General features: G+C 38.5%; 1 long non-coding RNA gene across 1 annotated transcript; it reads right to left on the reverse strand.

Annotated features, from left to right (window-relative positions):
* Positions 1–1,643: 1,643 nt before the first annotated feature.
* LOC134515919 (uncharacterized) lies at positions 1,644–26,520 on the reverse strand. Its single transcript, XR_010071164.1, has 3 exons — positions 26,422–26,520; positions 7,380–7,462; positions 1,644–1,735 (listed from the first exon to the last, which is right to left on the reverse strand). It is a non-coding gene; the product is annotated as an uncharacterized LOC134515919 (long non-coding RNA).

Raw genomic sequence — 26,520 nt, forward strand, 5'->3', positions numbered from 1 at the left:
GTTGATCCTGCAAGCTGTAACTTGTCTATTTTTGAGTTTTAAAAAAAATAAATCTATATTTTACAAGTCTGATTTTCTACCGAAAAGGCCTAAAATAGCAATGCATGTAATTAAAATAAGCATAATTATATAAACAAAATGTTCTGCCTGTTCTTTAAAATGTATTACACCAATGAAATAACTAGAGAAAAAGAAAAGAGCACATTCTTAGTACAACTTTTACATAGTGAAGTTATCATAACAGTTTTACAGTTGTAGGAGACCCTCCGCTAACTAGCAAGAAGCACGATAATTTAAATAGCAATGACTACCACCGATACGTTTCACAGGTCTTTGCTATCCTTTCGGTTGTCAAATACATGGACCTATTTTGGTGCTCCAAAATTCAGTATTAGTTTTGATTTCTTTTTAACAAAATAGCTAAGAAAATGGAGCTATTTAGAAAGCCTCCAATACCATACGGAAAGGTATTTTCAAAACACTTCTTTAAAACGGGGAAGCAAAACATCAGAAAGGCTGCCTGTATTTGACTCTAATGAAAAGCAAGTACGTTTTGATAAAGCAACTGAAATGGAATCAATGTATATAAACGTAACAGTATATAATATATGTGCACAGTAGATCTGATAACTAAGGAGAGTACATACATACACGTAGGTTTTCATCTGAACCAATGAACATACCTCAAACAAAGTCTGCTACAAGGATCAAACAGTAAGATACTCTAATGAACTTTAAGAACTTTCGAAGAGATAGGACATGTTACAGCGGGTTGAATACAATCATTACTATTATTTGTCTACCTAATAACATCGGTGAATTTGAATAATATGCAGAAATACAACAGCATGAGTCAGAAGATGGAAGCATATTGAGCAAATCTGCCAGCTATACGTATCTGTCCCCAACACATTTGTAGTTATTCTGCTGAAGCTAACAAGGTGGAAAAGCAAGAAAAATTCTGCTATGATTTGACTATCGTCAGCCTCTTTCCTGTAACACTAATACTACTGTACAACAGGAACAGCAGTAAGTATAAACAAATAACGCAATGTAAAGTTGTAAAGGGTTTTTACATCAATGGAGTTTTGTCAATAATTTTGCTGACCCACTTCACCAAAACGTTGCAATAGTAAGTTGGAAGGTAATTCAAATACTTCCATATGATTCCTGCTGAGTTCCAGAAGTAAAGTAAGTTCAGCTCTTTCTGAACTTTATGGAAAGTATGGTTCAAAACAAGCCTACATACTATCACATGAGAAGATTCGGATTGTCAAGAGCTTTATATTCAGAAGATGAGGCAGATATGATCTACTTGACATTTCATCAGCATCCCAGCCTAAGTGCAAAGAAGGAAATTCAGTCCCAGAGTGTTTCACAGGAAAGCTTTGTATTTTATCTTATTTTTACTATTTTTATTTTAAACTAAGGTAAAGCTTATACGCATCTAACTTTGAAAAGACATGCAAAGTTTTAGTACAGCGAACATAAAAGAAGTGTCTTTCAGTTTTGTTTTCTTCCTAGGTAAGGGTAGGTAAATGTCAAGAAATCTCTTTAATTTTATATTCTAAAAAAGAATGATTTATGGAGAAGAGAAATCAAATTACTTACCTATAATAGGAGATTTTTGAAGGTAGTTCCCTGTTTCCCTAAAGGTAACACTGAAAAGATCTCTGATGATTCACCAGTTTGTACTACAAAGTTAGGAGGCAGAAACTCCATTAATTATTCAACTCTATTAAGGAAAAGAAAGACAATGAAGAAAATTAAACATAGGAAACATGGAAATGAAAAGAAAAATATTCACCTTTTCCTCACCTGTCAAAAAACCCCAGAAGTTTCAAATGAGAAAAACAGGTGAGCTGAGCCTTCTGGAAGAAAAACTCCTAAATTCAGAGAAAGAGAGTATTTAAAAGCCTGGTGCCATTCCTGCGGATTCTTGGTCTCTTGTATGCGAGGACGTTGGTTCCCAACAGAACCAGGCAGGCGTGTGTGTCCTTTAGCACGTAAATACAGGTATAAATCTGGCCATTCACGTAACTGAGCTTTAAGGACCCCAGAAACTTTCCTGGGTTTTAGTGTACTGAACAGCCCAGCGCTGCAGGCTGAGGCTTCAGGCTTGCAGCGTAAACGGCACCTTCAGCTCGCAGAATTCAGCAGCCTTCTTGTGCACCTCAGCGGAGCAAGGCGTATTTACAAAGTACTGGCCCTGAGATTGTAGTGACCACCTGTGTATGGCAGAAAGATGTTGTGGGCACATAGCAAGTGGTGTACGAATGTAAATGCGCGCACATGAACCTAGAGGTAAGGATCACAAACCCATAAAGGAGAAATCTAAATGCCTATTCAGAAGCACACAGCCGGGAAAGTTTAAAAGCAGAGGGAAGAGAGAAAACACAGGTATGCATCAACAGTGAAAGAAAAGCCTCGCTATTTCTAATTTACTGAGCACTGAATTAGGATTTGAATATAAAAGAAAGGACTTTGAAACATGAACTAAGGCAGTTTCAAGCAAATTTAAAAGAATGTTATTTTATGGAAGGTCAGGAGGTGTTCCTACCCTGAAGGACCTGGTGGAGTTCCTTAATTCCTGGGTATATATTGAAACTGAAATGGGGAAAAAAAATCCTTATGATTTGTAGTCAAAAACTCTACAGACAAGCTTTAAGGGATCAATTCTCAGATAAAATAATTCTCTGTAAACCTGTCTTGTATACATGCTCTTTCTTAACTTCATCTTTCTATCTTTACTGCGTGCAACATAACGCATCTGAACATCTGCTTGAATGCTCCATAATTTTAATTGATTATCATAGATGATTAAAAGGAAGGTATAACGATCGCACATCTCGAGAGAACATGATCTATATTTGTTTAGAACTGTAGAATTAGCTTGTCCAAAAGGAACTGTTAAAAACAGTCTAATAAAACCACAAGATCAGTTCCTAGAAGTGATAGTTAAATCAATAACAAGTGCAACCTATTATTCTGGTTGACATAAGCCTTGAGTAGTCTGTCAGCAGAAGGTTATGCTATGAAACATAATTAAAGAGAGATAAAATTGATTACATATCTACGTCTTGAAACTGGAAAGGTATTTCTGATGATTATTGAAATATTGAAGTGTTTAATTTATCTTCTGTTTGCACCGAATCAGTAGAAAAATCTCTTTTGCAATTTTAATGTATTACTCCTAAATTTGCTTTTATTATAAGAAGGTACTTTTCCACTCTAAGAAGTGGTTATGAATAGATAACTGATGTTCTTTGAAAATACCAGTTTGAAATGTATAGTAATGAAATCTGATGAATACTTCCTAAAATATTTCTGAGCTTATTTTACTGTATCTCTGTAAGAGCTTTACATGTAAATTAAAACTGTAGAATAATTACAATAGCTATTTTTATTTAAGATAGTTTACCTCTAAAGTTTACAGGACAAGAAGAACAAGGCATGTATCTTGCTTTCATATGTGTCTCTGGGATGATTTGGATTATAATGGGTCCTGAATAAGAGAGAATCCCTACAGTGTTACATCTGACAAAGCCTTTCTATGTAAGATGTCATTGTTCAAAGCCTATTTATTTTTCTTTTTGTAGAAAAGAAAGCCATTTTATTGGTCTTTATGCAGAATTGGGGTTAGATGATCTGAGATCTAGTTTCAGATGTACCTGTGAAGATACTGTGGAACTTTAAATAGGTCAGTTAACTATTGTACAGTTCAGTTTGCCTTTTTGTGAAAGGAAAATAAGGTAGATAAAGACCTAATAATACAGGGTAATAATATTTATATTTTCAGTGGTGTTGCGAGGCTTGTTTATATAATTTGCCTCAGTTACACTGATGTCATGTAGCCACTCTTATAGAACTATGATTAATTTACGTCTACAGTGAAAAAACTACCATATCTCGTTCTCTTTTTATTATACATTTTTCATAATAGTGTAACTTCAAAGATTTCAGTGCAAAGGCATAGTACTCATGTGCCCTGACAGGAGAATAGAGCTTGTGGTACATCATTCCCACCTGGTGCTGCTTCTCTATATAATTTTGTTTGTTGGGCGAAGCATTAAAACGATCAGAATGCAGTCATTATTCAGCATCATAATCAAGAATCAACTTTGCATAGGAAGCTTGTCTAATTTAATCTTTTTGAACTCTACTTTAAACTGCTTTTTTGCACTAAGTGAAAAGAGCGGTATTTCAGTGGGCCGCATTAGTTCTATCATTTCAACTGCATCAGAGTGGTTAACAGTATACATCGCGCAAGACTGGGGGAGGGAAGCAGAGCCAACAAATGCTCCCTCGTTTCTTGTTTTCCTTCACCCATTTATACCACGCTGATAGGCAAACCTAGCGACTGAAGAAAATAAAGCATCATGCACAAATTCTGGCAGACAGTCAGCCTATGAATTTCAGAGCTGTCAAGGCTGCATGTTTCAATCAGTTTTGACATCTCTTGGCATTTCTCTTCAGATTCTGCTATCTATAAATAATTCCCTTACTTGGGTGTTATTTCTAGTTCATTTCTGAAGATACAGCAAGAATGCTTCTCACCTCTTATTATGGCTTTTCTTTGTCTTCACTTTGGAAACCTATATGTACAAGAATTAAAACTTACTTGGCATTAAAATAGTCTAGTACATTTGGATGATGGAACAGATGTTGCATTTTAAATCAAATTTGGAATTCTCACACTGAGATCTCGGAGAAATGACCAGCATCCCCCTTTTCTTATTTGAGATAGTCTGAGTTTCCTCTCAGCATTTTGAGTGAGTTGGCAAATTACCAGTCACCATCACAACAGGAGAGCCTAGGGAATGGGTTACTTCCCCCTTCCATGCTCTCTGCCTTGGCTCAGAGAAAAATAAGTTACGAAACGATTTCCTTGCACACCCATTCACCTCTACTGGCACTGCTGTAGGGCGTGCAGAGAGCGCAGCAGTGCTTTTCCCATATAGCTCTTTTAAGAGACCACGTATTACTCTAAAGGAAGGGGAGGCAGCTCAGGAAGGCCACTTCGTGCCCTCACGCCTGCTATTGCATTTGACCTGAGCTCTACAAGGCTCTGGCAGCCTCTAGAGAAAAAGTCCACGGAGCGACATCCTAAGACACAGTGGCTGGTTAAACGTCTTTTTTTTCCCCCTCAGATATTTGTACCTTCCTGATTTCTTCTGCTTTCTGAACTACAGAGAGATGACAGGAATCGCTGATTCTCTGGGAAGCGTTCCTTAGCAAAGCTGCTTCCATCCCAAGGCGTGTGTCAGGTGATTGCCAGGCTCTTCAGCTTTCTTTTGGGGAACTGGCCTGGCCTGGAGGGTGTTTCAGTCTCTTGGTGAAAGTGGAAATACTGTACGGCTTGAAGTATTTCTGAGATGTTCACCTTGCAGTGTGATTCTGCATTAAGTGGGAATAATATCCATCCATTTTGGTACCCAAAAAGAATGGGATAAGATAATTGCCCCGGGGAACCAGTAAGTGGAAGTCCTGATAAATCTTCAATAGGGGCTATCTACTTATGCCCCTAAGAGAAGTAACCTTCGTAATGATAATTAAAGGCTTTTCATACAGTTCTTTCAGCTTTAAATCTTTTCTAGCAAACTTGGGGGGGTTTGTTGTTTTTTTTGAAAATCGCAGGTTTGATTGATAAAGCCACCTCTGTTAATTTTCCACTCTCCAGGTCATTTTACTTAACTAAAGAAAACTTCTAAATGGAATGAACAGATCATGCAATAAAATAGATTTCAAGTTAATTTCCTGATAGAGAACAAACAACCCTTATCGGGTCCGTATTTTGACAAACGCTTTTCTGTATTTTCATCAGTAATTTGGACTACAATCTAATTACCAGCATCTCTGCCACATCTACAAAAGTTTTTAAGGATAATAAGCAATTAAGAGAACCACTGAAGAATTATCAGATTGCCTGGATGCCAATAAGTAAGTTTTAATACAGAAAAATTCAGTGTAAGATACATGTGAAGAAAACATTCAAGCTATGACAAAAGACCCTTTCTAAGAAAACAGGATATATGAGTCGTCAACTATAAGCACATCAGTACATACAGCTTGCCATTGGTAAAGGTCTGAGGAAGTCTTTGGATATATATAAAAAAAGGAGAATTTAACACCAAAGAACATGCACACAATGCTGATAAGATCTGTATTAAACACCTAGCATCTCTGTCTTGTTTTGAACGATACAAACAGTTCAAAATGAGTGTGGAAAAGAATCCAGCAAAGAAAAAAAAAATACATCCAGATCTCATTCTCATTCTAGTGCAAGAGTTCAAGCGACTCAGCTTTTTTGTCTGGCAGAAAAGGAAGCCATCATCCTTTGTTACAGAGTCATGGAAAAATGTTTGAGATTAGAATAGGGACAATGTATGGAAAAAGCTTCCCAACTTTTCTGAGAAAAGCACAGAAAGCTCTGAACGTTAGAAACGGACTTCCTGTGAGCCTTGCAAAGAATCTAGCATTTCTGGTTTAGCTAAAAGTTCATTTGAAGACCTCAACCAAAATATTCCTGATAGAGTTGTTTCAGTAATTAATTACATCTTATGTTATAAACATACTTTATTTTTCATCTGAAACTAGATTCACCTTTCTGTCCCTAGAATTTCTTGTGAGTTAGCACACCAGTTGAAAAATCATCAAAACCCACCTTCTTGAGTGAGTACTAAAGGAGTATGCTTCCTACTATTTCTTTACTTTCCTGCTGAAAAGCAGGTATTTTTAACTTCAAATCACTCCTGCAGCTCTTTCTTGAGCTCATTTTAAAACTACAGTGAAACTTTACCCAACAATTGACAATGCTCTCATGAACGTTACAAACAGTAGAACAGTAAATACCTACTTTTACTCCATGTTCTCCTGAGTTTCCATCCAGGAATCCTATCTTAAAATTTTAAATAAGGAGCCTGGTTTAAACCTGTGATGCTACAAGTCTCCTCAATAAGTGTGGCTTATATTCTTCTTTCAAGAGAAAAATTGATTATATAGATACAGCACCACATTGGAAATACAGAATATTTGATGACCTAGACAATTCTGTAAAAACTACCCATCTCTTCAGTTTACCTCTGTGAAACTACAGTAAAATTTACTACTTCGCTTTAACGCTGTGGCCCCGAGTAAGCCTGCCAGCCCAGCGCAGCCAAATGCTGTTTTCATTTAGAACAATACCAATTTGGCTATGACTTCAGTTAACAGATATAGATATTGGCTAGTACTGGGCCAAGAACAGATAACTGCAGAAACTGTCAGAAATTCTCCCAGCAGATGATTTCCTATGTACAATTACTTTTTAAGGTCTATCACTCTGTATTACAAATATCTGCTATTTAGCATGATTAGGAGGGAAAAAGAAATGCACTTACTTGAAACTGTAAAACATACGTCCTTGCTGATCCATACCAAAGGGCTGTATGCCTCTCTGCTCAAGCTATGCTGTGATTCGGAGCTGAAAAAAATAGCAAATACATAATCTTTAACGTGTATCTAGAAGTTGTAGTTACCATGTTTATTTTCAACTACTGATCTCTTGCCTATTTATGGAGCTGGGAGCATGAGACTCTGCAGAAATACTTCCCAACGTGCCAAATCGTTGTCAATAGAATTAGTAGGAAAAGATCTTTTCCTTATTGTAACCAAAAAAAAAAAAAGAGAAAAAGTAAAACACCAAAAGCTTTTTGCCTTTCTTTTTGCCCCTTCCCCGCCCCAGCCAACGGCTGGAATTCTTTCAGCCACTTTGGTTTGGAAACCTTTTCTTCCTCATCAATTTGCCTCTGTAGATTTTTCACTGCTGGCAATTAGCAAGTAGAAGAAATCCTGCTGAGGAGAGCAAGTTAAAAGGGGACTTAAGAACGCCTGTGCCGGGGAAACAAGCAGCCAATCTGCAGCAGCAGACTTCCAAATTTCAAATACACACATTAGAGAGATGAACAGCCAGAGCAACCTCTCTTCTTAATTCCTTTTATCTGGGTCTCCAATCTGCTCACAACAGTGTTTAGTCCAAAACTTCGTCCACTTCAATGGGCTTGGAAAGGAAATTACTGAGATTCCAGCATTCATTGTACCCCCAAAAAAGAACAATTTAGATAATGGCTCGCTACGTCTGGATAATAACCAAATGGCACTTTTCACATCCAAACCATTTCAGGCTGGCATCTTCCAGGAAGCCCTGATGTCTACAGATGAAAACTAGAACATTTACGCAGGGGGAAAGCTCTTCCTGCTGCCCAGCTTTCATCTGCAACATGAAGAAACCGAAGATGTTTTCAGAGATTTCAGTAAATCAGGGTAGTCAGTCTTATGTGCCATATTTATGAGGAGGAAAATAATCTTACAACTATGGATCAGCTTGAGATCTTTCCTTAAGGTCATAAAAGCTGCATAAACACAAGGCTTCAGAGGAAAAATGTTCCCCAAGTGCAACTCTATTACAGCTGCTGTTGCAGAAAATGCATTTTTGAACTTTCAAAGATGATCTTAGTGTCCCTATTCATGAAGACTGCATGATATTTTAACAGTGTGAATAAATGACAATGACTGTAGGTAAATTATCTTAAAAACACTGTCAGAACACTGTTAAATAAAAGATGGCTTTTCAAACAGAATGTAAAATGTCACATAATATATTATCATTAAATAACTGGTTTTTGAGGGAAAGCAAAACCAAAGATGCAAAATTCTCTCTAGGAATATTAACTTCTCACAAACAAAATCTGAAAATACAGAAAAAAATTCAAAGCCCAATTAATTTCACAGTTTCCAGCATAAAAAAAAAAAATATGAACGTACTTCTTGAAGTTACTTGGTTCTTTTTGGTTTGGCTCTAAACTATCAAAACATGGCAAGACTATGAAGAATTAGGCATACAGAAAAGCGAGATAAGAGGGGTTTTTACTGGTTTTTTTAAAATAAACTAAACAAAAACTATCCAAATGACACAGGAATTCACTTTGTAGTTACTCCAGCAGGCTAGAGTCTATCATTGCAATTGTGTTTTTGCACTCGCGCCCCCTGCTCTCCTGTTTTGAACAGTTTCTTGCCTCCTACAGCACCGCAATCTCCTGCCCCAACCAAATCAAGGGACAATCAGAGCAAGACCATTTGGGCATTGCACTTAACTGTCACGCAGTTTGGAATGATTTCTCAACAGCAATTTTCTAGTAACATGAACACTTTATAAAGGACCAAAGATGGTACTGAGGTACAGATATGTAGGGTTGGTCCTGAATTACTACATTGAATTTTTGATTTGAATTTTCATCATGTTTTGAAGTACTTCCATTCAGGGCTTTGATTTTGGAATCTTCTTTACAATTTCCTTCGGCAAGAGTAAATACAGAACAAGATTTCCCAGTCCACAATTCTGTTATAGTTCAGTGTTGACGTTTTGGTTGAAATCCTGACCTTACCAAGTCAGTGGGAGTTTTTCCGATTGACTTTAGCAGGACCAGGATTATTATTCTTCAGCTCTAATTAGCATCGTTCATTTTATTTGTCCCATTTACATACTTCATTGTCATATTATTATCCATTTTCAACAGATAAGATTGCATGTACATACCCCTGTAAAGATACACCTACAAACCTCCATCCAGTCATTTAATCATTTTCTGTCTTTGAAGTAAAATCAGTAACATAAATCAGGGCAACTCTGTCTTATCCATTGAAAAGGCTGTGGCAAAGAGACAAAAAAAAAGTGCTTTTCACTAAGTGAAAAGATTAGCTATGGTGACCTGGATGTAGAACATCATATCCAGTGCTCCGTGGTGCAAACATCGTTGCTATGAGCAACGTAGGAACCAATTATTCAAGCTTATTCCACTCATAGGTTTTAATTTCTGCTGTAACAAGGATGGAAGTGAAAGTTTAGACCACCTGGGAAGGTTTAACTGTACGTATTAGATAGGAAAAGTTCTTCTTTTAATGAACTGGCATGTTTAGGGCAGGAGACAAGATGGTCTTCCCAGGAACAGGCAGTATTCCTGCCCTTGAGCACTGCCAGGACAGTGAAGTGTTCCCTCTTCTCACCACCTCATTTACAGCAGGTGCACCAAAACACAAGGAAAGAGCAGCCGTTCTATTCCTATGGCCTTATCTTCCTCCCAATCTCCTTCCCAATGCTAATTCTTCTTCCCAATGAATCTTCTTCCCACTAGCTATACTACCATAGCTAGACACTCAAGAGAGAGTCAGTACAGATGAAAACTTATCAGCAAACCTTTCCAACATCTACTCGTTTGATTTCCTGCCTTCGCAAAAGGCTTTCACAGATGGGTTGGATGTGTCAGGCTGTAAAGTCTCCCTCTTGGTCTGATGGACTGAACCTCATGGTTCCAACTTCACTGGTCTCTCTGCCATTCTGCATTTCAGGAGTGTAACCAAACCAACTGGAATGAATCCCGCCTATTAAAAGTTGGATCCTTTGAGCACATTTTTGGCTGAATATCTTTCTCATGTTTCATTCTGAGTCACATCTTTTACTTCTTTGCCGCAGTTTCGTAGGATCTCTCTTATTGTCTGACCATGTTGATTAAAGACGGGCAAACGCACATCAGCAGTGCAGAACTGCCTCGCTCCTGCAGTCGCCCTCCACCACAGGAAGAGTGAACCAACATGCCTGCGAGACACCCTGGTTTTGTCTTAGCTGTCCTGAAATGTTCAGGAGAAAATTACTGGTGGCAGGCAGGCAGTTCATGCATGTAAAAGATTGAGATTTTCTGTTCCCAGACCACTTTCTTAGCATTTTTTTATGGCTTTATATAGCATTTTATCTGTGTTTTCATCATTCCTTTTGGGGAATCAATGATGCAACTTGGCCGTTTATGAATGACAGATGTATCAAAATACATGCTCTCAGACCACTGTATTTTAAGGTTCCAAATAACTAGCATAGTATAGTTAATTTTATAATTAAAGCATGACTAAATGTTTCAATTATAAAATAAACCACACCAGTTTAAGCCTGCAATAAGGAGACAATGCTGCTTTCACTCCCTTTCAAAGTAATATTTGGCAGTGACTCTCTTTAGTATCTAATCGCTTTAGAATGTTTAAGTGGTCAGAAGGATCTTTTCTTATTTTTTTAAAACCAGAAATTATTAACTACTTCAATTAAATCAAACCTGCTAAGCTCACACAACATTCTCCATAATCATTTTCATGACATGTAAGGTTTTCACTTGTATTAGAGAGAATCTAATTTTGCTCAATAGCAGTTCCAAAGGACTATTTGCTGCACATGGGGTAAATGACGTGCATTTTTGGATTTGTTTATTCATTCATTTGAAATTGCCAGCAAACTCCACTGGAGGGGGAATGGTATGTTGAACAGGAAGATGCTCCTGTTAAATGGCACATAGCTCATCCTAGTTTTTTATTGTTTCTCCTGAAAGTGTTGGAGATAATAAGAAATCAGCTTATATTTGCTTTTCCTTTATGCACGCCAAATAAAGAGAGGCTGAAGCAGTCAGGGGATATGATATTAAAAGTCAAATTACAATAGAAAATCACAACCAACGGTTCTTTATAGCAGTCAAAAATTAAAAGCAAATAACAAAAGCATTCCTTTGGGGTCTTTGATTTGGTAAGATACTAAAATATGTTCATATATTTATGCAAAATAATAGATCCACTGGAAGATAAAGTAAAACTACGCCATTGCTTAACAGCATTAAACTGAATTCTAGCTTAAAACATATTTCCTCAGAAAGATGCATGTCTAACTTTTGTATGTACAATTACATACAATTGTATGTAAATATACAGATATAGATATAGTGTTGCTGTTAAATATGCTGATAGAGACTGGTCCTGGTTTTGTGCATACCTTACTAAAGACTTACCTTACTCTATCTTTATGGATTACAGTAGGACAAGTAAGATATCCCATATTTCCCTGTTGTCAGCACTGCCCAAGGATTTTTCTTTCTATCGTCTTTTCCTTCCTTCCAGTGGGAAAGTTCCTTTGCATTAAAAGCAACTTATCACTGGAAATCTAAAATAGAATCCTATGAAGCCCCACAGAAAACATACTTCCTTTAATTAAAGTTGAACCCCATTGCTGATTTTTTGCCAAGTGACAAAAAAATGTAGATTTATTTATTTAATAGGACGTTGAGAGACAAATTTTCCTCTTTTCTTCCTCTGGGAAGTGTTTTATTGTTTGCTTCCTTTCTCCTGCCTGCTTGCTGTGTAATTTAAGACTGATGCCTCCCTGTGGGAAACAAAACTTGATCAGAGAACAGCCTGCACTGCCACCTAAACAAATTATGTTTTAGTCACTGCTGATGTTGGCTCTGTCATAATGGAAATGTATAATTAATGCCTTTGCTTTTACTGCTTTGGAAAGAGAACTCACTGAAACTGGTTCAAGAGGGGGAATTTTAGAATTCCTTTCTACACCCTTTCCCTTTCTAACCATTACCACAATGGATCACTACAGCTGCCTCCAAAAATGAACGATCAGGACCCTGATCTCTACAGTTATTTATTCAATCTACAGTCAAGGCAATTTATTACTATTAAATAATAAAAATCTGCTATGCGGTAAGAATTTGGCAAGGAATAAGAGAGGAAGGAAAACTCAGTAACACAGGTGAAATCCTGTATTTCTCCTTTGAGAGGAGCTTGAAAAGATTAAACTCTTTCCGTTAGTTTCCTGCAGAGTTGCAAGCAGTGATAATAGACATGTGCTAATTTCACTATTGCGTTGTGCTACGAAGCAGCATTTTAGATCATCTTTCACCTGTGACATGACTCCAAATATCCCCAATTAACAGCTCGCTTTTTATTTTCACTTTTTGTTGTTGAATTTATAGCAATGGCTAAACATCTGGTATTATGACTGCAAATAGTCTCCATCTTCTCACCTCTGGGATGCAGTGTAGCTTTAGACTATTTATACTTTGATCTAAAATTCTAAATGACCAAATTATTCTGCTGTAATAGGTCCTAAGTGGCATTAAATGGATGGTCTCAGCTTTTTCTTTCCAAAATGGACAGCTCTCTCACCTCTTTTACCTACCGCACTGCATGAAAGGCTCAGCACAATGAAATAACAGCAACACCATTTTCAGGGCTGAAATAACCTTTGATTTCTACAAAGACACATATAGGCCAAGAAACGGCAAAGGCAATGAATGCAAGAAGTGTGCTTTAGGCACATTCCCATGGCATAAGCAACTCAGCATTTTTAGTTATATTTATTATCAGTGTGTCCGGAGCTGTACCGAAACCAGTGTGAGGAGGGGAAGGTATCCACCTTTAAAGAGTCGTGATTTAAGTTGGTTAAAAACATGGATGAAACAGGCTTGGTTTCTAAAATCAAACTGCCATTTCCTTGTAAGATATCCCTAGATATCATTCCCATACAGTTTCATATTTCCACAAACGTTTCATTCTGAACATCTCAAATTCCATTGTTTGCTATCACTGTCCGAGTAACGTATGTAATTATCATCATCATCCTATTTTACAAAAGAGAAAACCGGGGTACAGGGGTTAAGTCATTTGCTGGACTTCTTACATAAGTAGTTTTTTTGGTCAGAGTTGGAAATAGATGGGAACAGGTTGTAAAGCGCAGGTCTTGAGCTGATGTAAATTAGGCTACTTACTCTGAAGCCATAAATAGCTAAGATGAATTCAGACAAGTCTTAAATCTGTCCCCAGATCTTCTGACTTCTGGTCTTGTAACTGAATCACTGAAGTATTCTTACTCTTTTTCAAATCCAAAGAGGCAGACAGGTACATGTGACACTGTTCATTGATACGCCCAAAATTATGAAACTTATATCAAAAAAAGAAGTCTGATACAAGTTCAAGCTAACAATAGTTCTCCCTAAGGAGAACTAAATCTAAAATACCACCTCCTTTTTAAATGCCAAAAAATTATTTCCAGACATTAGTTTAGGAAAAGTAAGTGATTTTTAAACCAATCAGAAGTCAGCCAGAACTCTTCCCATCTTTTGAATCTGAATTTTTAATTTTTTCTGTGAAAACTTTCCTTCATTTCCCTCTGGCTTTTTATTATTCTACTTTTTGTTTATGGACTAGGATCTCCTGAGAAAGCAGCTGGGACAAAAGAAGAACAGGGTAGAAAAAGAGACATCTTGTTACCAGCCTTATTCAGAGAAGCCTAGATCATCTAAAGATTACAGGCCAACAGCAAATTAACTTTCACATCTCAAATTAGTCTGGATTCCAGTCGTTGTGTGGGTTCTCATCTTCTGTTCAGGCACCCAGGTAACGAGAGACTGGGAACAGGCTGGGCTGCTTGCTCTGGCACAGCTAGTGACATCCTTTGGGGTGGAGGGGGACAGGACCTCCTTTGCAGTCCACCGCAAACCCATTTGTCCTGGTCCCTCCGTTTTTTCCCTTTTAGGTTGGTGGTAAGTCACATCAGCTGTCAAAGACTGATTTTTTTTTTTGAGTATGCACACAGCTGCAAATGGATCCAGCCTTTTTGGGGGTGACATAAGCCCTTTGGGGCATATGTCGTGCCTACAAACACCCCAAAGAGACGCTTGGTGGGCGGGACAGATGCCGGCTCATGCACCAAGGGGGCTGACGTGGGTTGCTCTTGCCCAGCAAGATGGTGTAGCCCTGCCTAGTGCCTCTTTTCTCTTCTGCAAGAGTAGCAGATTGGTGAAAACGAAGCTATTTATAGTCTGATGTGTTTGGAGACAACAAGACCACAAGGCATATTAAAGTACAGAGACGGCCACTTGGCCCATGCTGCTTTCCTTATTAAAATTCTCTCCTTGTTTCTACTTGTATATCACCTCAGTTGGCTCCTTCCTCTGAAACGATGAGCGCCAATAAACAGATATCGGAACACACGGAAAAGACTAAAGAGGATGGCCTGCCCCAAGCTGAGAGTTTTGGTTTGTTAATGATGATTTTCTCGCAGTAGAAACTTCATGGTCATTAGCTATTCAGCACGGCGGAGGAGCCTGCATCTCAGAGCCTTCAGCATTAATAATATTCAGGACCTAAAGTTTCCCAAACACGGGAACTTTCCTCTGAGCATTGCGAAGGATAACAGAGGAAGAAAACTAAAAGGAGCTGTGAGGCGAAACGACAACGGCGGCAAGAGTCACTCATCACCATCAGAAAAACTGGCATGTATCTGCGCTGGCACCTATAGAAAGTGACTGGCAGCTGTGTTAAAGGTCACGAAATCTCTCTCACTGCACCGAGCGCAACACCACATAAGCAGAAAACCACAGAAAACAAGCAAACCCACCAATTACATGCATATACACACACGCATAGATGAGGAGAGAAGAAAACAGCCAAAGTCTCTCTGAACGTTCGAGTAATTGGGAAGTACACAATACCCCTGGGTAACCACATTTTTCTGAAAATCTATTACTGGAAATCCTGTTTGCTAAACTTAACAGTCTGACATGGGATTCCTCACACACATCACTGCAGGCAGTGAACGTACGAATCCCTTTGAGGTCTTCATAACACTGTCAACAGATATCCCTGTGTTAACCTCCCTCCTGCACAGCTATTTTTATTCGCCTCCTTAGTTTGTAGACGCTAAGGGTATAATTTATTTTAATTATTTGTTTTCAAGTTTAATGGCTACAGACTCTGAACAAGAAATATCATTAGGCTTCAGTGTATCAAACAGCACTCTAAAGATGCTATTCATTTTGTTGGCATGCTAAGAGAAATGTTAGCATTTTCATTTAATATATTGATAGGTTGAATGTATTTATTTATAAAGATAGCACACCAACTTATAAAACAATAAAATGTATTCTATAATATTGTGGCAGAGATCTTGAGATAACAGCATTATCAAAGGAGAAAAACAGGATAGGAAATATTATAGCACATTTATCATTTATATACCTTGTGAGGTTAGGACCCTTATCTTTCTCACAGTTGTTTCACTTGAGTGGTATAAGGATAAATGTATTATACTGTACCTTTGTCTTCACAGTTATGCATTGTGCCATCTTTCACTCACTACAGGCAAAGGTAGAAATAGAATTATGTTACAACGATCTTTTTTCCACGTTAGGTTCCATCTTCCTCCTTGTACTGCAGCACTTGCAATAAATTGCTTAATATACTTTTAGCTGAATTTGCATCTCTACGTTATCCATAAAGATAGTTCAGAAAGTCGTGTTTCAACGTAACCAGGGAGTAATATCGCTGGAGAGAAGGAAATTAAGCTGAAATAAAAATATTGCGAGTTGAGAATTGGGACTAAAACCTTGAGATGATTGCACAGAACCACTGTGAGGTTCCTTTATTATTTTATAATTAGAAGGAAAGCATGGACTTGAAAGTCAAGACGGAGGGGGGAAAAAGCAGCAAAGAGCTGCAGCAGTTGTCCCAGAAGACCAATACCAAAGAGAGTACCTTCTGCCATGCCCTCTGCCTCCCGCTGCTAGAGGCAACCGCTGTGCCGCCTTCCCTTCTGTAGGGCCGGCTGCACGTTCCGCACTGGGAGCGGAAGGGTTTGCACAAGGCAGTGTGACTAACAGCCACCAGGTACGCAACAGGAGTTTCCACTCTTCCACTCTCATAAGCTCACACATGGGAGTCCCTAATATAGATTACTGGGTTGTTTTAGCATGCTACATAAACCCTTATTTTCCTCCCTATTTGTGTATGGAACAGGGTTTTCTGTGTCATGGAATGGAAATTATGTCTTCAGTGGCCATTACTGCCTGAAAGGCCCGTGGATTTATTTTTCCTTGTGCCACTACTGTCTATCAATGTAACATTTTCCACCTGAATCACTAATGATACTTTCACAACTAAATGAACAAAACTTTACAACATTTTTCTAAAATATTCACAACCCTAATTTTGCAAACACGTGCCACGATTTAGTCGAGTTCAGCTGGAGCCCTACACCCTTTTTACCTCCTAACACTGACCAAAAACTGAGATTGCTATCCCTTGGGAAACACCTCTTAACGGCAGAACCGATTTTCATCCTTAATTTGTATCTAATGCCACCATAGTCTTGTTTTCATTCACAGAAGCCAAAGTGCTTCATTTCACCCTGACAAAAAGCCTCTCCAGTGGTTTTTGCCTCTTTTGTCCTGCATTCTGTCAATGAGCGGCGCAGCTCTAAGGAATACATTATTACTGCTGCAGGCCCCTCCAAATGATTCAGAGACACCCTTTATATCATAGCCAAAAACAGATGAAGAAGAACTGGGTCCCCCTGGGATCCCGATATTACCCAGCTCAGCTGAAGCCATTCTCACTTGGTTTGTCTGAGAGTGATTTTGCATTTTAATTTTTAATAATTCTTTAATCCATCTGAAACGGGGGAGGGAGAGCAAACAAAACAGAATCCCTCCGCAGCATCTCTCCTTTCTGCCTTATTCATATTCCCATTTTTTTTCCTAAATTCCATATTCTCTAGCTTTAGGAGCTAGCGGTTGAATATATTAGTACTTCTTTGCTGTACTTTGAACTAGGGAACTTGCACAGTATTTTTTCTATTATTGTTCTAAGTCCTATTGTTTTATATTTTACTAAGAAAATCTTCATTGAAGGTACCCTTTTATTATTGCATTGAACGTCGGAGGCACGTAGGAACAGCCAAACTAGAATCAGGGTTCCCCTGTATTCTTTACAAATTCTCTCCTTTTCTATTTCACCTCCTCCTTCTTGTAATCTAACTTTTCTGTGCCATTTCTTCCTGCTCTAAGTTCTTTCATTTCAGCAGATTTCTCTATCACACTTTGTCTTACCACAGACTAGTTTCTGTATATTCCTTGTAGAGATGTGTGTATATTACCGAAACTCCCTCAGAACCTTGAAACATCTTCTGTATTTTAAAAGCAGTCCTATCTCAGTTTCATAAAGAAAAAGATTAACTTTAGCTCAAAGCCGCTCTATGACAAAAAGTCGCACTTGTAAATGCATGAGCCAGAGAGAATACACTGAAACCTCAGCAAGTAGCTATTTTTTGCCAGCAATTTAAAAACAAAAGCTGCAATGAAATACAAATACAGAGAGGGAAGCTGAACAGCAAGTTTAGGACAAATGTGATCTACTTCAATCTTCACAACTTCAGAGCCTGAAAAATCTGTGTGGACTGAGCCTGCATCTTACACACAATTACATGTAATCCTACGAGCCGAAATGGAGAGGATTAGTTTTCTGCTAGTTCCAGCGAATACCAGCAGCCTGACTGTATTTCCAGAGCACTGGTGGGCAGCAGCAGATGGCGGTCATTTCCTTGGCAGGCCATATCGGGGGTAATTACCAGACGGAGTTCCAAGGTTTATGATATTATAAACCTCTCTTTCATTTCTCATTCTCTGCATGTAGAAAGCATGGCCCTTTTAGCTCCCTTCTTATTGATTTTATACTAGTGTAACACCTTTGCCTTCAATGATTTTGAAATGATTCAGTGGTGAAGCAAAGCAAGAAATAGACCTTTTAAGTCAATAAAAATAGGAAAAAAAACCAACTGATCTTAATGCTGTTCTTATTTTTTGTGTTTTAAAACAAGGAATAGCTTTATGTTGATCAGTGAAATAAAATGCAATAATTACTAGCAGAATTTGCTGCATTTGGTCCTGGCAGAATTTAGTACCGTAGCCTTTTAAAAACTGCTGATGCTTAAGACAATTCTGAAATAAATTAGCTTGTGAACTAACTATACCTACAAGACTCATAATATTTGAAATGGGCCAGCCAGAATCTAGAATGCCTGTTTTGAACTGGACTAGGTGAAACTTTTTGGTTTAGTCTGATCTGGATTGACTGCAGTACAACAAATAAGGAAGATAAAACTCAGGCCTTAGAGAGTTTACAGAATAGATGATAATGCAAGTTAGAGCCCACGGGTCAAGATCAGGCACAGATCTTCTATTTCAGCAGAACACTCTTGTTCAAAATGTTTTATAGCAAGGGGAAAGAAATTAACTGCATGATGTGTCTCTAATAACAACAGACTTGCCCTTCTAATAAACTTAATTCAATGTGGTTAAATTGGCTAAGTCTGAACTTTTACCACATTTCGGAGATTCAATCTCTGAGCAGGGAGATTTACCCAGTCAGTCCAGAAGGACCTTGAAAAGCTTCAGAATCAGGCCAACTCAAGTTCAACAAGAAAAAGCAAAAAGTTGTGCACCTAGGGCAGAATAACCTTGTGTGTCAGTACAGGCTGGAAGCCAACCTGCAGAGTACCAGCTATCCTAGAAAAGGTCTGGCGGTTACTGTGGATGCCTCGTTGAAAATGAGCTAAAGGGTGTGCTCTCATTAGAACAAGGCAAACTCCACATGTACATCACAAGAACCACCAGCAGAGCAAGACAAATTATTATACCCATCTAACTCAGCGCTTGTTGAGGCTCACCTGAAATACCGTGACCGGTTTTTGGACTCTCCAGCTCAAGAGAGATGTTGAGAATTTGGAGAAAATCCAGCAGAAGACTACTAAGATAATAATGGCCCTACAGCACATGACTTGTGAGGAGAGACTGAGGAAGCTGGGTTTGTATAGTTCAGGGAGTAGGTGGCTATGCAGCCTGCAGCTACTTGGAGGGCACTTAGAAACATAACACAGCCCAGCTCTGCTGGTGGATACTGTAACATCCTGGTGGAAAGATTTCCTCATTGGGAGGGGAGGGCAGGGCTGGAAGGCGTTAGCCCGAGAGGCAGTGCAAACTCCATCCTTGGAAGTTCTCCAGGCTCCAGCAGTCCATGCCCTGGCTGGCCTGATCTGAGGTTGGTGACAGTCCTAGCTTGAGAGGAATGATCCACAGGGTGACCTCCTTTTCAACCAACATTTCTAGCATTCTCCTCCAAAGTTTTCTTTAATTTTTTGTGCATTACTTTGATGATGAACCTGTCTCTTAAGAAAAGGCTCTTTGCCCTTTCCTTGTAGTCGAAATGTAACAGGTAACATGCTTTGCTATGGATTTTTTTTGGAAACCAACACTGGCAACAGGGTTACAAAACAAAGAATATAAAAACCATAGAATTGGGGTAGTAAATATTTAACCATCATCAGTTCATTTATTCTTTTGGTTTCTAATTAGGTATTAGCAGGCCAGGGCCAACTGGAACAGCACGGAAGTCACTGAAAGATAGCCCAAGGGGAAAGAGACGTGCTCAGAGCTTCCACCTTCTACACCTCTAAGGTATTTGGTACTTAATATGAAAGTCTAAGAGTGCTTCTTTTGTCTCATATAGATGAGATGCTGGAGAACTGCGATTTTACCTGCAGTTGATGGCAAGAAAGTAATACACAATGGAGTGAAAATTAATTATGCCAGCTTAATAGAGTAGGAAAGATACAGGGAGGATACAGAAAAGGGGGATATTAAAAAAAGAAAAAGAAAAAAAAGAGTTACAGTACCAAATTAGCTGATTGTAGTAATTCAGGCATCTTTCTTTGCATCTAGTTAGAAAACAAAGGGTTAACATCATCTAGACCAAGTAGTTTCCAAAGTATAAGATATATTGCCATGGAAATAATCCATGCTGTGAACCCATTACTGTATCGTCTCTAATTTTATTTCAGGTACAGAAAAACTATACTATCTCACACAAGTATGTGGGTTATTATTGGGGGGTGGTGAAGTTTTGTAGAAGCTATTAGAGAAAGTAAAAAATGTCCCCCATTCTCCTAGTGGAGGGCCTCTGAGACCTTCTTAGGGACTCCTGTCACAGCGACCTCCCGTGGCGATTCCCTTCAGATCTCGCCAGAATTGCTCCGAGGCAAGCTCAAAAACAAGGAGAAAATGAGAATTGACAGAAGATACTCTTCCTAGAAGTAAATATATTGCCTCCCATCCTTTACTGTCCCTGAGTAATAACAGACTTGTCCTGAAGCGTTCACTTGGCTTGTGAAGTGCTGTAAGAAAATGAAAATGTGGTCTGTGAGATACTAATATTTCTTGAAACAAGGGGAAGATAATTCCTGCCCTCTGAATAATCCCTCATGCACTGCTCTAGTCCATTAGAGACATAAAGGTGCCTTTACAGGCCTCTGAGCAAAGTGCTTTATGCAACGTATTCCCTGTCCTTGACACAGAGACAGAGAGTATCTTAAGCAGCGTCTCTGACTAACACAAAGTATTCGGAAACAGAGGAATGCCTCCAGGGAGCTCTTTCTGACAAGAGAAATCAGAGCAGCTCATGGCTATTCTAACGTATGGGGCAAACTGAGCCGTGCCCGGGGCTGAGGGGTTGGAAAGGTGCCGACTACGACCTGCACTCTGCCGCTGCTCGGGTGGGCTGCGCGGAGGAGCCACGGCAGAAGCTGCCCAGTTCTGTCCTCCTGTGAGTGCATCCCACTGGTCCCTGCAATTACTGCAACGCCCCTAATAAAACGATGCAAGTGGCAAAACTTCAGAAAATTATTGTGCTAATCGATTTTTTTTATGGTTTTGGTACAATTTACACCTCATTGCATAAGACTGTATTAAAAGTTACTGAGCACTGTTAGTTGTTTCACATAAAAACAGGAGGGCTGCTCTGTGAAACAGAGAATATGACTTATTTAGGGCCACTCAGACTGTATCAAACAATTTAAAGAAGGGGACAGATGTTTCAAATACACTTTCATTTCTAAGTGAGATTGATACAGATAGCACACACTGACTAATGGCATTGCTACACTCAATACTAATAATAAATTATAATACTACTATACTAATAATAATTGCTAGACTCAATACTAATACTCAATACTAAGCTGCAATGTATTGGCTAACTTTTTACAAGACAGTTTCAAACACGCGTGATACAAGCACCTTTGTGGGCCCTGCCTGGTAACTTTGTAAAGTACACACGCTGTAGGGCATGGTCTCCGTACAATCTTCTCTGTCATTTTATTACTGTCTTCTTTTAAGTGTTGGAAACTAATTTTAGTATGAAAGATCAGCCCATCCAGTCAAATATAACAAAAACTGTGCAATGAATCTAGAGCAGTGTGTCTGCAGAAGAAAGCAGGAAGATCTAAAATAGAAAACATGGCTGGTTATGAAAAAAAAAAAACAGTTCAAGAACATTAACAGATAATCAGAAATTTTGGGAAAAGGAGAAGGAATAAAGGAAGAAGGAAAAGATTTCTGTGTAGTGCTTTTACTAGAGTACTATCAAAGATTAGCTTGATAACAGCACTAGTTCCTCATGATCACCAACACAAGAACTAGTTAAAACTCTTACTATGAGTTACAGACCTGGCCTGTTTTGCTTCTGGAGTAGCCTTCCCGTTGGTATTATTCCAGTCTGTCAACGTCTTTACAATAAGTATCACGTTAAACCAAAATATCTGAGTAACAAGACTATTTTCCCCTCAAAACCCTACGAAATATTCCACCAATGTCACATTTCTCACACAGGTATTTCCCTTCAAAGAAGTATTTTACATCAAACCACTCAAAAAAGAATTATAAACAGTAAAAAAAAGTAAAATTTTAAACTAGTAGGAATCTGTTCATCTCTGAAATCCCAAGTTTTCTTGAATTTAGGATCTATGTATTTCTGCCATACTGTATGGTTAAACAGAAGCTCTTTCAGAAGCAATTTTACTATTGAAGCTGGAAGCCAATGTCAGGAACTCGGTAAGTGTTACTGTTTATGCAACTGAAATGCCTGTTGAATAAATGGTCCTCTGCAGTGCTGTTACACTTGTCTATTTCTGTATGCCAACTATGATATTTTCTAAAGTATATACCCTTGTGCTATCTAATCACTGACAGTCAAACACTCCACTTAGGTATGGTTCCAGCAGTGCATAGGAGCCATAAAGAAAACTTAATGAGCTTCCTGGGGTTTGCCTATAATAGAGCAACGTGCATGTGGCATATAGCTGCTTGGTGCTAATTCTGAAAGGGAAAAAAAAAAAAGGGGGGGGGGAGGTGTAAAACCTAATACAGGGAAGTCTTGCACCAATGGGAGGAGACTATCAAGTGCTGAATTTATAGCAAACCTTTTTAAAGTCCTAACCTGGAGATTAATGAAAAGATCTGAGACTTCAGAAAATTTCTGCATTTAAATTACTTCTCTCATAAGGAGTATGGCTAATCAAAGTTCTTCCTATAGATTTATGACTTACATCCTTTTATTCCCTGTCCCTCTCTATAGTAACTCCAGTTCTTCCCTATGCATTCCAATTTCTTTCTCACTTTTGCAATATTAAGTCCTTCCTCCAGATGCTCTAAACTCCCACTGCTCTCCCATCCTTCGCTCAGCTTCCCCCAAAACCTATTAAGAGAGAAGAAACAGCCATGACTGATTCTGAACCACAAATATTTTGAGTAACTCATCTAGCACATCAACAAAACAGATCAACTCAAACTCCCCTTAATTTTTGACTCTAATTCTCATCAGTGACATAGTGTCCTCCCTCAAGACAGCCACTGAAAATTGTAGTAAGTGGTTTGAAAAACCTTTTTCTCTCAAAATCAAACTGCTTAATAGGTTGAAAAATTACCTAGAAGGTGTTTGCAGAATAAATAAAACCAGATGACCAGGATAAATGAGCCTAAATAAATGTAGGAAGCCAAGAAATCTGGTTATTAGAATAATTTTGAAGCACAGATGAAGGCCCTTCCTAAAAAAAAAATTATACTTATTCCCATAATTCCTGAATTTGTTACTCAGGTTGACATCTTTTCACCTTTTTGCAGACATCTTTCTTCCAAAACATCATACAATTTTCAGAGATAGCTCTGTACTATGCCACAGCACCAGTGCCGCTGCAGCACAATGGTGTAAGGAGCCAGCGTAGAAAGGGAAAGTCACAGGGGAGCTTGCGGGCTCCGTTGAAGTGGGACTTGATTCCATAACCAGATCTCAAAGAGGATACATTAGGACCCAGCAACTACTGGTAATAAGCCACAGTATGCCAGGTACTACAATGGGAGAAAAGATGCCAAAACCACGTATTTTGAGGGCCAGCAAGTGGCCACAAGCAGAGCAAACAGAGAAGGCAAGTACCCCATCCCAAAGCAAGCATTCCCTGCTCCGCTCAGATTAGCTGAACATCTCTTTCCTCTTCCTACAGTTTGCTGCACCTGCAGAGTGATGCCAATGGTTGTTGTTCACCTCTTAGTGCCGCCTCTTCCCAGACAGACTGCTCCTGGTTCCTCCCTCCTGTTTTCATCACCCTCCCTCCAGCAGAAGGCACAGCGCTGCACTACCACCTTTACCAAGGGTGACACATTTAGAGTGCTGTATTTTTAACACAGATATTTCACACAATACTGCTTCCATCCTCTCTTTGCTGTGGATATCCCTTTCAATGTAGCATCGCATCCAGTTTAGGACACAATTGTTGGATGCTAGCAGTAGCCATGCTGCCTAATTAACAGAGAGTCCTGTGGGCAATCTACCTTGCAGAGAAGGAGCATAAATTAGCAGGCACTGGACACATCTGAAGTGGGGGCACCTCACCATTGCTAGGCCCAAGTGCATGCTGGGTTTCCTGCACCCTGCACACAGTGGGTCAAGACGTGGCTTGACGCTCCTCGATTTCCATGGAAAGGAAACCCAGGTGTGTATACAAGCAAACTGCAGTCTGTTCAATAAATCTTCTGAATTGGACCCTATTCACACCTACCTTTAAAATACCTAGTTTGAGGTGTACTGTAGATACAATCATACCTACAGAAGCTCCTTTATACTTTTTTTCTTTTGGTAGTATTCACTTCCATTTTATAAACAAGAATTTGCTTTCTCTCTTTACAAGGTCCTTTTATTTTATTATCTTTCCTCTCTACCCAAAAATGCAATAAAAAGAGCAAAAACACATAAACATGAGACACTTCATAATAATTTCTTTAAAGCCTAAATGTTTTAAGATCAGACAGGGAAGGATATGTATATTTTATGAAGCTTGCAAGCATCACATTTAGATACTCTCTGATCAAAATATGTTGTGCTTTATGCTGAGAATATTTGGGGTGGAGCATTTGCTATTATTTCAGATGTACACTTGAACTTTCCTACTTAAACTGAGATTTAAAGTTATCCGGTTCTCCAGTCCCATAGGCTTTTCTTATTTCAGTGATGAATAGTATTAGCTACCTTAAATCAGCTTACCAAACACCTAGGAATCATAACCTCAAATAGCAGCTCTCCACCTAAGATCTATTTTGATCAATTGGTGGGAAAAGCTTTGATTTTTGAGATCACTTGGTCACTGTGCAACATTTTCCTCCTAACTAAAGCAAGGAGCAAAAATAAATAATGATTATAAAGTAACTTTAGATAGAGGCAAACATTTGAAGAAAAACAAGTACAATGTATCCTGCAAATTCAAAGCGATACAAATAGAAACTTAGTATTTTTACAAGCTCAGAAATATTTGTGAAACTAATTAGGTTAGAGTAATCAATAACAATTAGAATAAGTTTCTGCTGTTGCAGCAAAATATAAGCATGCCATTGCTCCGCTCCATATCAATGTACAACTACTACTGACACTATACCAAGAATACCAGAATACCAAGTTAATAAATTTTAAAAATTTTGAAAATAATTATTTTAAATTGCATTTTTTTCCCATCCCAATTAAGTAGCAATAAATTAAGAGATTTGTAGGAATTTCACAAAGTAACATTTATTTGTGATGGCTCGCTTATTTGCAGCTAGTTCTTGAAAGTCTTGAAGTTTCAAAAGCTGCCTGTTAGGTTGTGCTGTTGAGATAAAATTGGGGGGGAGGGTTTATCCCTAATGTAGTAGATAATTTAGTTGGCTTTTGTTCCTGATTTTTTTTCATCATCAAATTTAATTGCTGAGTCATATTTGTACTCAAAAAGCAGACTTAGCCAAACTCTTCCCTAATTTTTAAAGCCATCCCTTTTCTCTCATATAACAAATGTGGCATTGTGTACTTTTCCTACCTTTGTAAGAGAAAAAAAAAACAGGAAAGAACAGGACTGTATATGATGTTTTCCAAATCTGAATCTAAAAATTACTAAGAAAAATCAAGAAGAAACTGGAAAGACTGCAGAAATGCTGATTCCTAAAGACAGATGATACTAGAATCAGAGTAGACAGACTAAGCAAGAAGTCAAAAGATAACCAAATAATCTCATTCACCTTTTCACATAAGCAGTCCTGCTGTAGACAATGGGGTAAGTTATACCAGAAAAATCTATGTAACATTTTAAAATGTTGCAATCTTTTTAAGAATTATCACGAGAAGTGTTACCGTCTTCGCACAGACACATATGTGAGGAATGTAAGTAAAATTCAAACCCAGTTGCTCTTAATAGAGACTCTGGAGGTGCATCTCCCCTCCCTCCCCCCATCCATTTCTTGACCTTCATTTGCCCTGAAAAACATTCCATAATAATTTAGCTTGTTATGGAAGACGTTACTGACACACTTCAGCCTCTTTCACTGCCAAATGTTACAGATTTACAGTACACTGTAAAGATGAAAGTACAGGCGTAATTACCTTATTTCTTCCTTTTGTAGATGACTTCTGAATTCTCAGCCCCTCTACACCCCACAAGTCAGTCTCCTGAAGGAAAAACCCAAGACAGGTCAAGCAGAA

The sequence above is a fragment of the Chroicocephalus ridibundus genome, chromosome 5, assembly GCF_963924245.1.
Source record: "Chroicocephalus ridibundus chromosome 5, bChrRid1.1, whole genome shotgun sequence".
Classification (NCBI taxonomy): domain Eukaryota; kingdom Metazoa; phylum Chordata; class Aves; order Charadriiformes; family Laridae; genus Chroicocephalus; species Chroicocephalus ridibundus.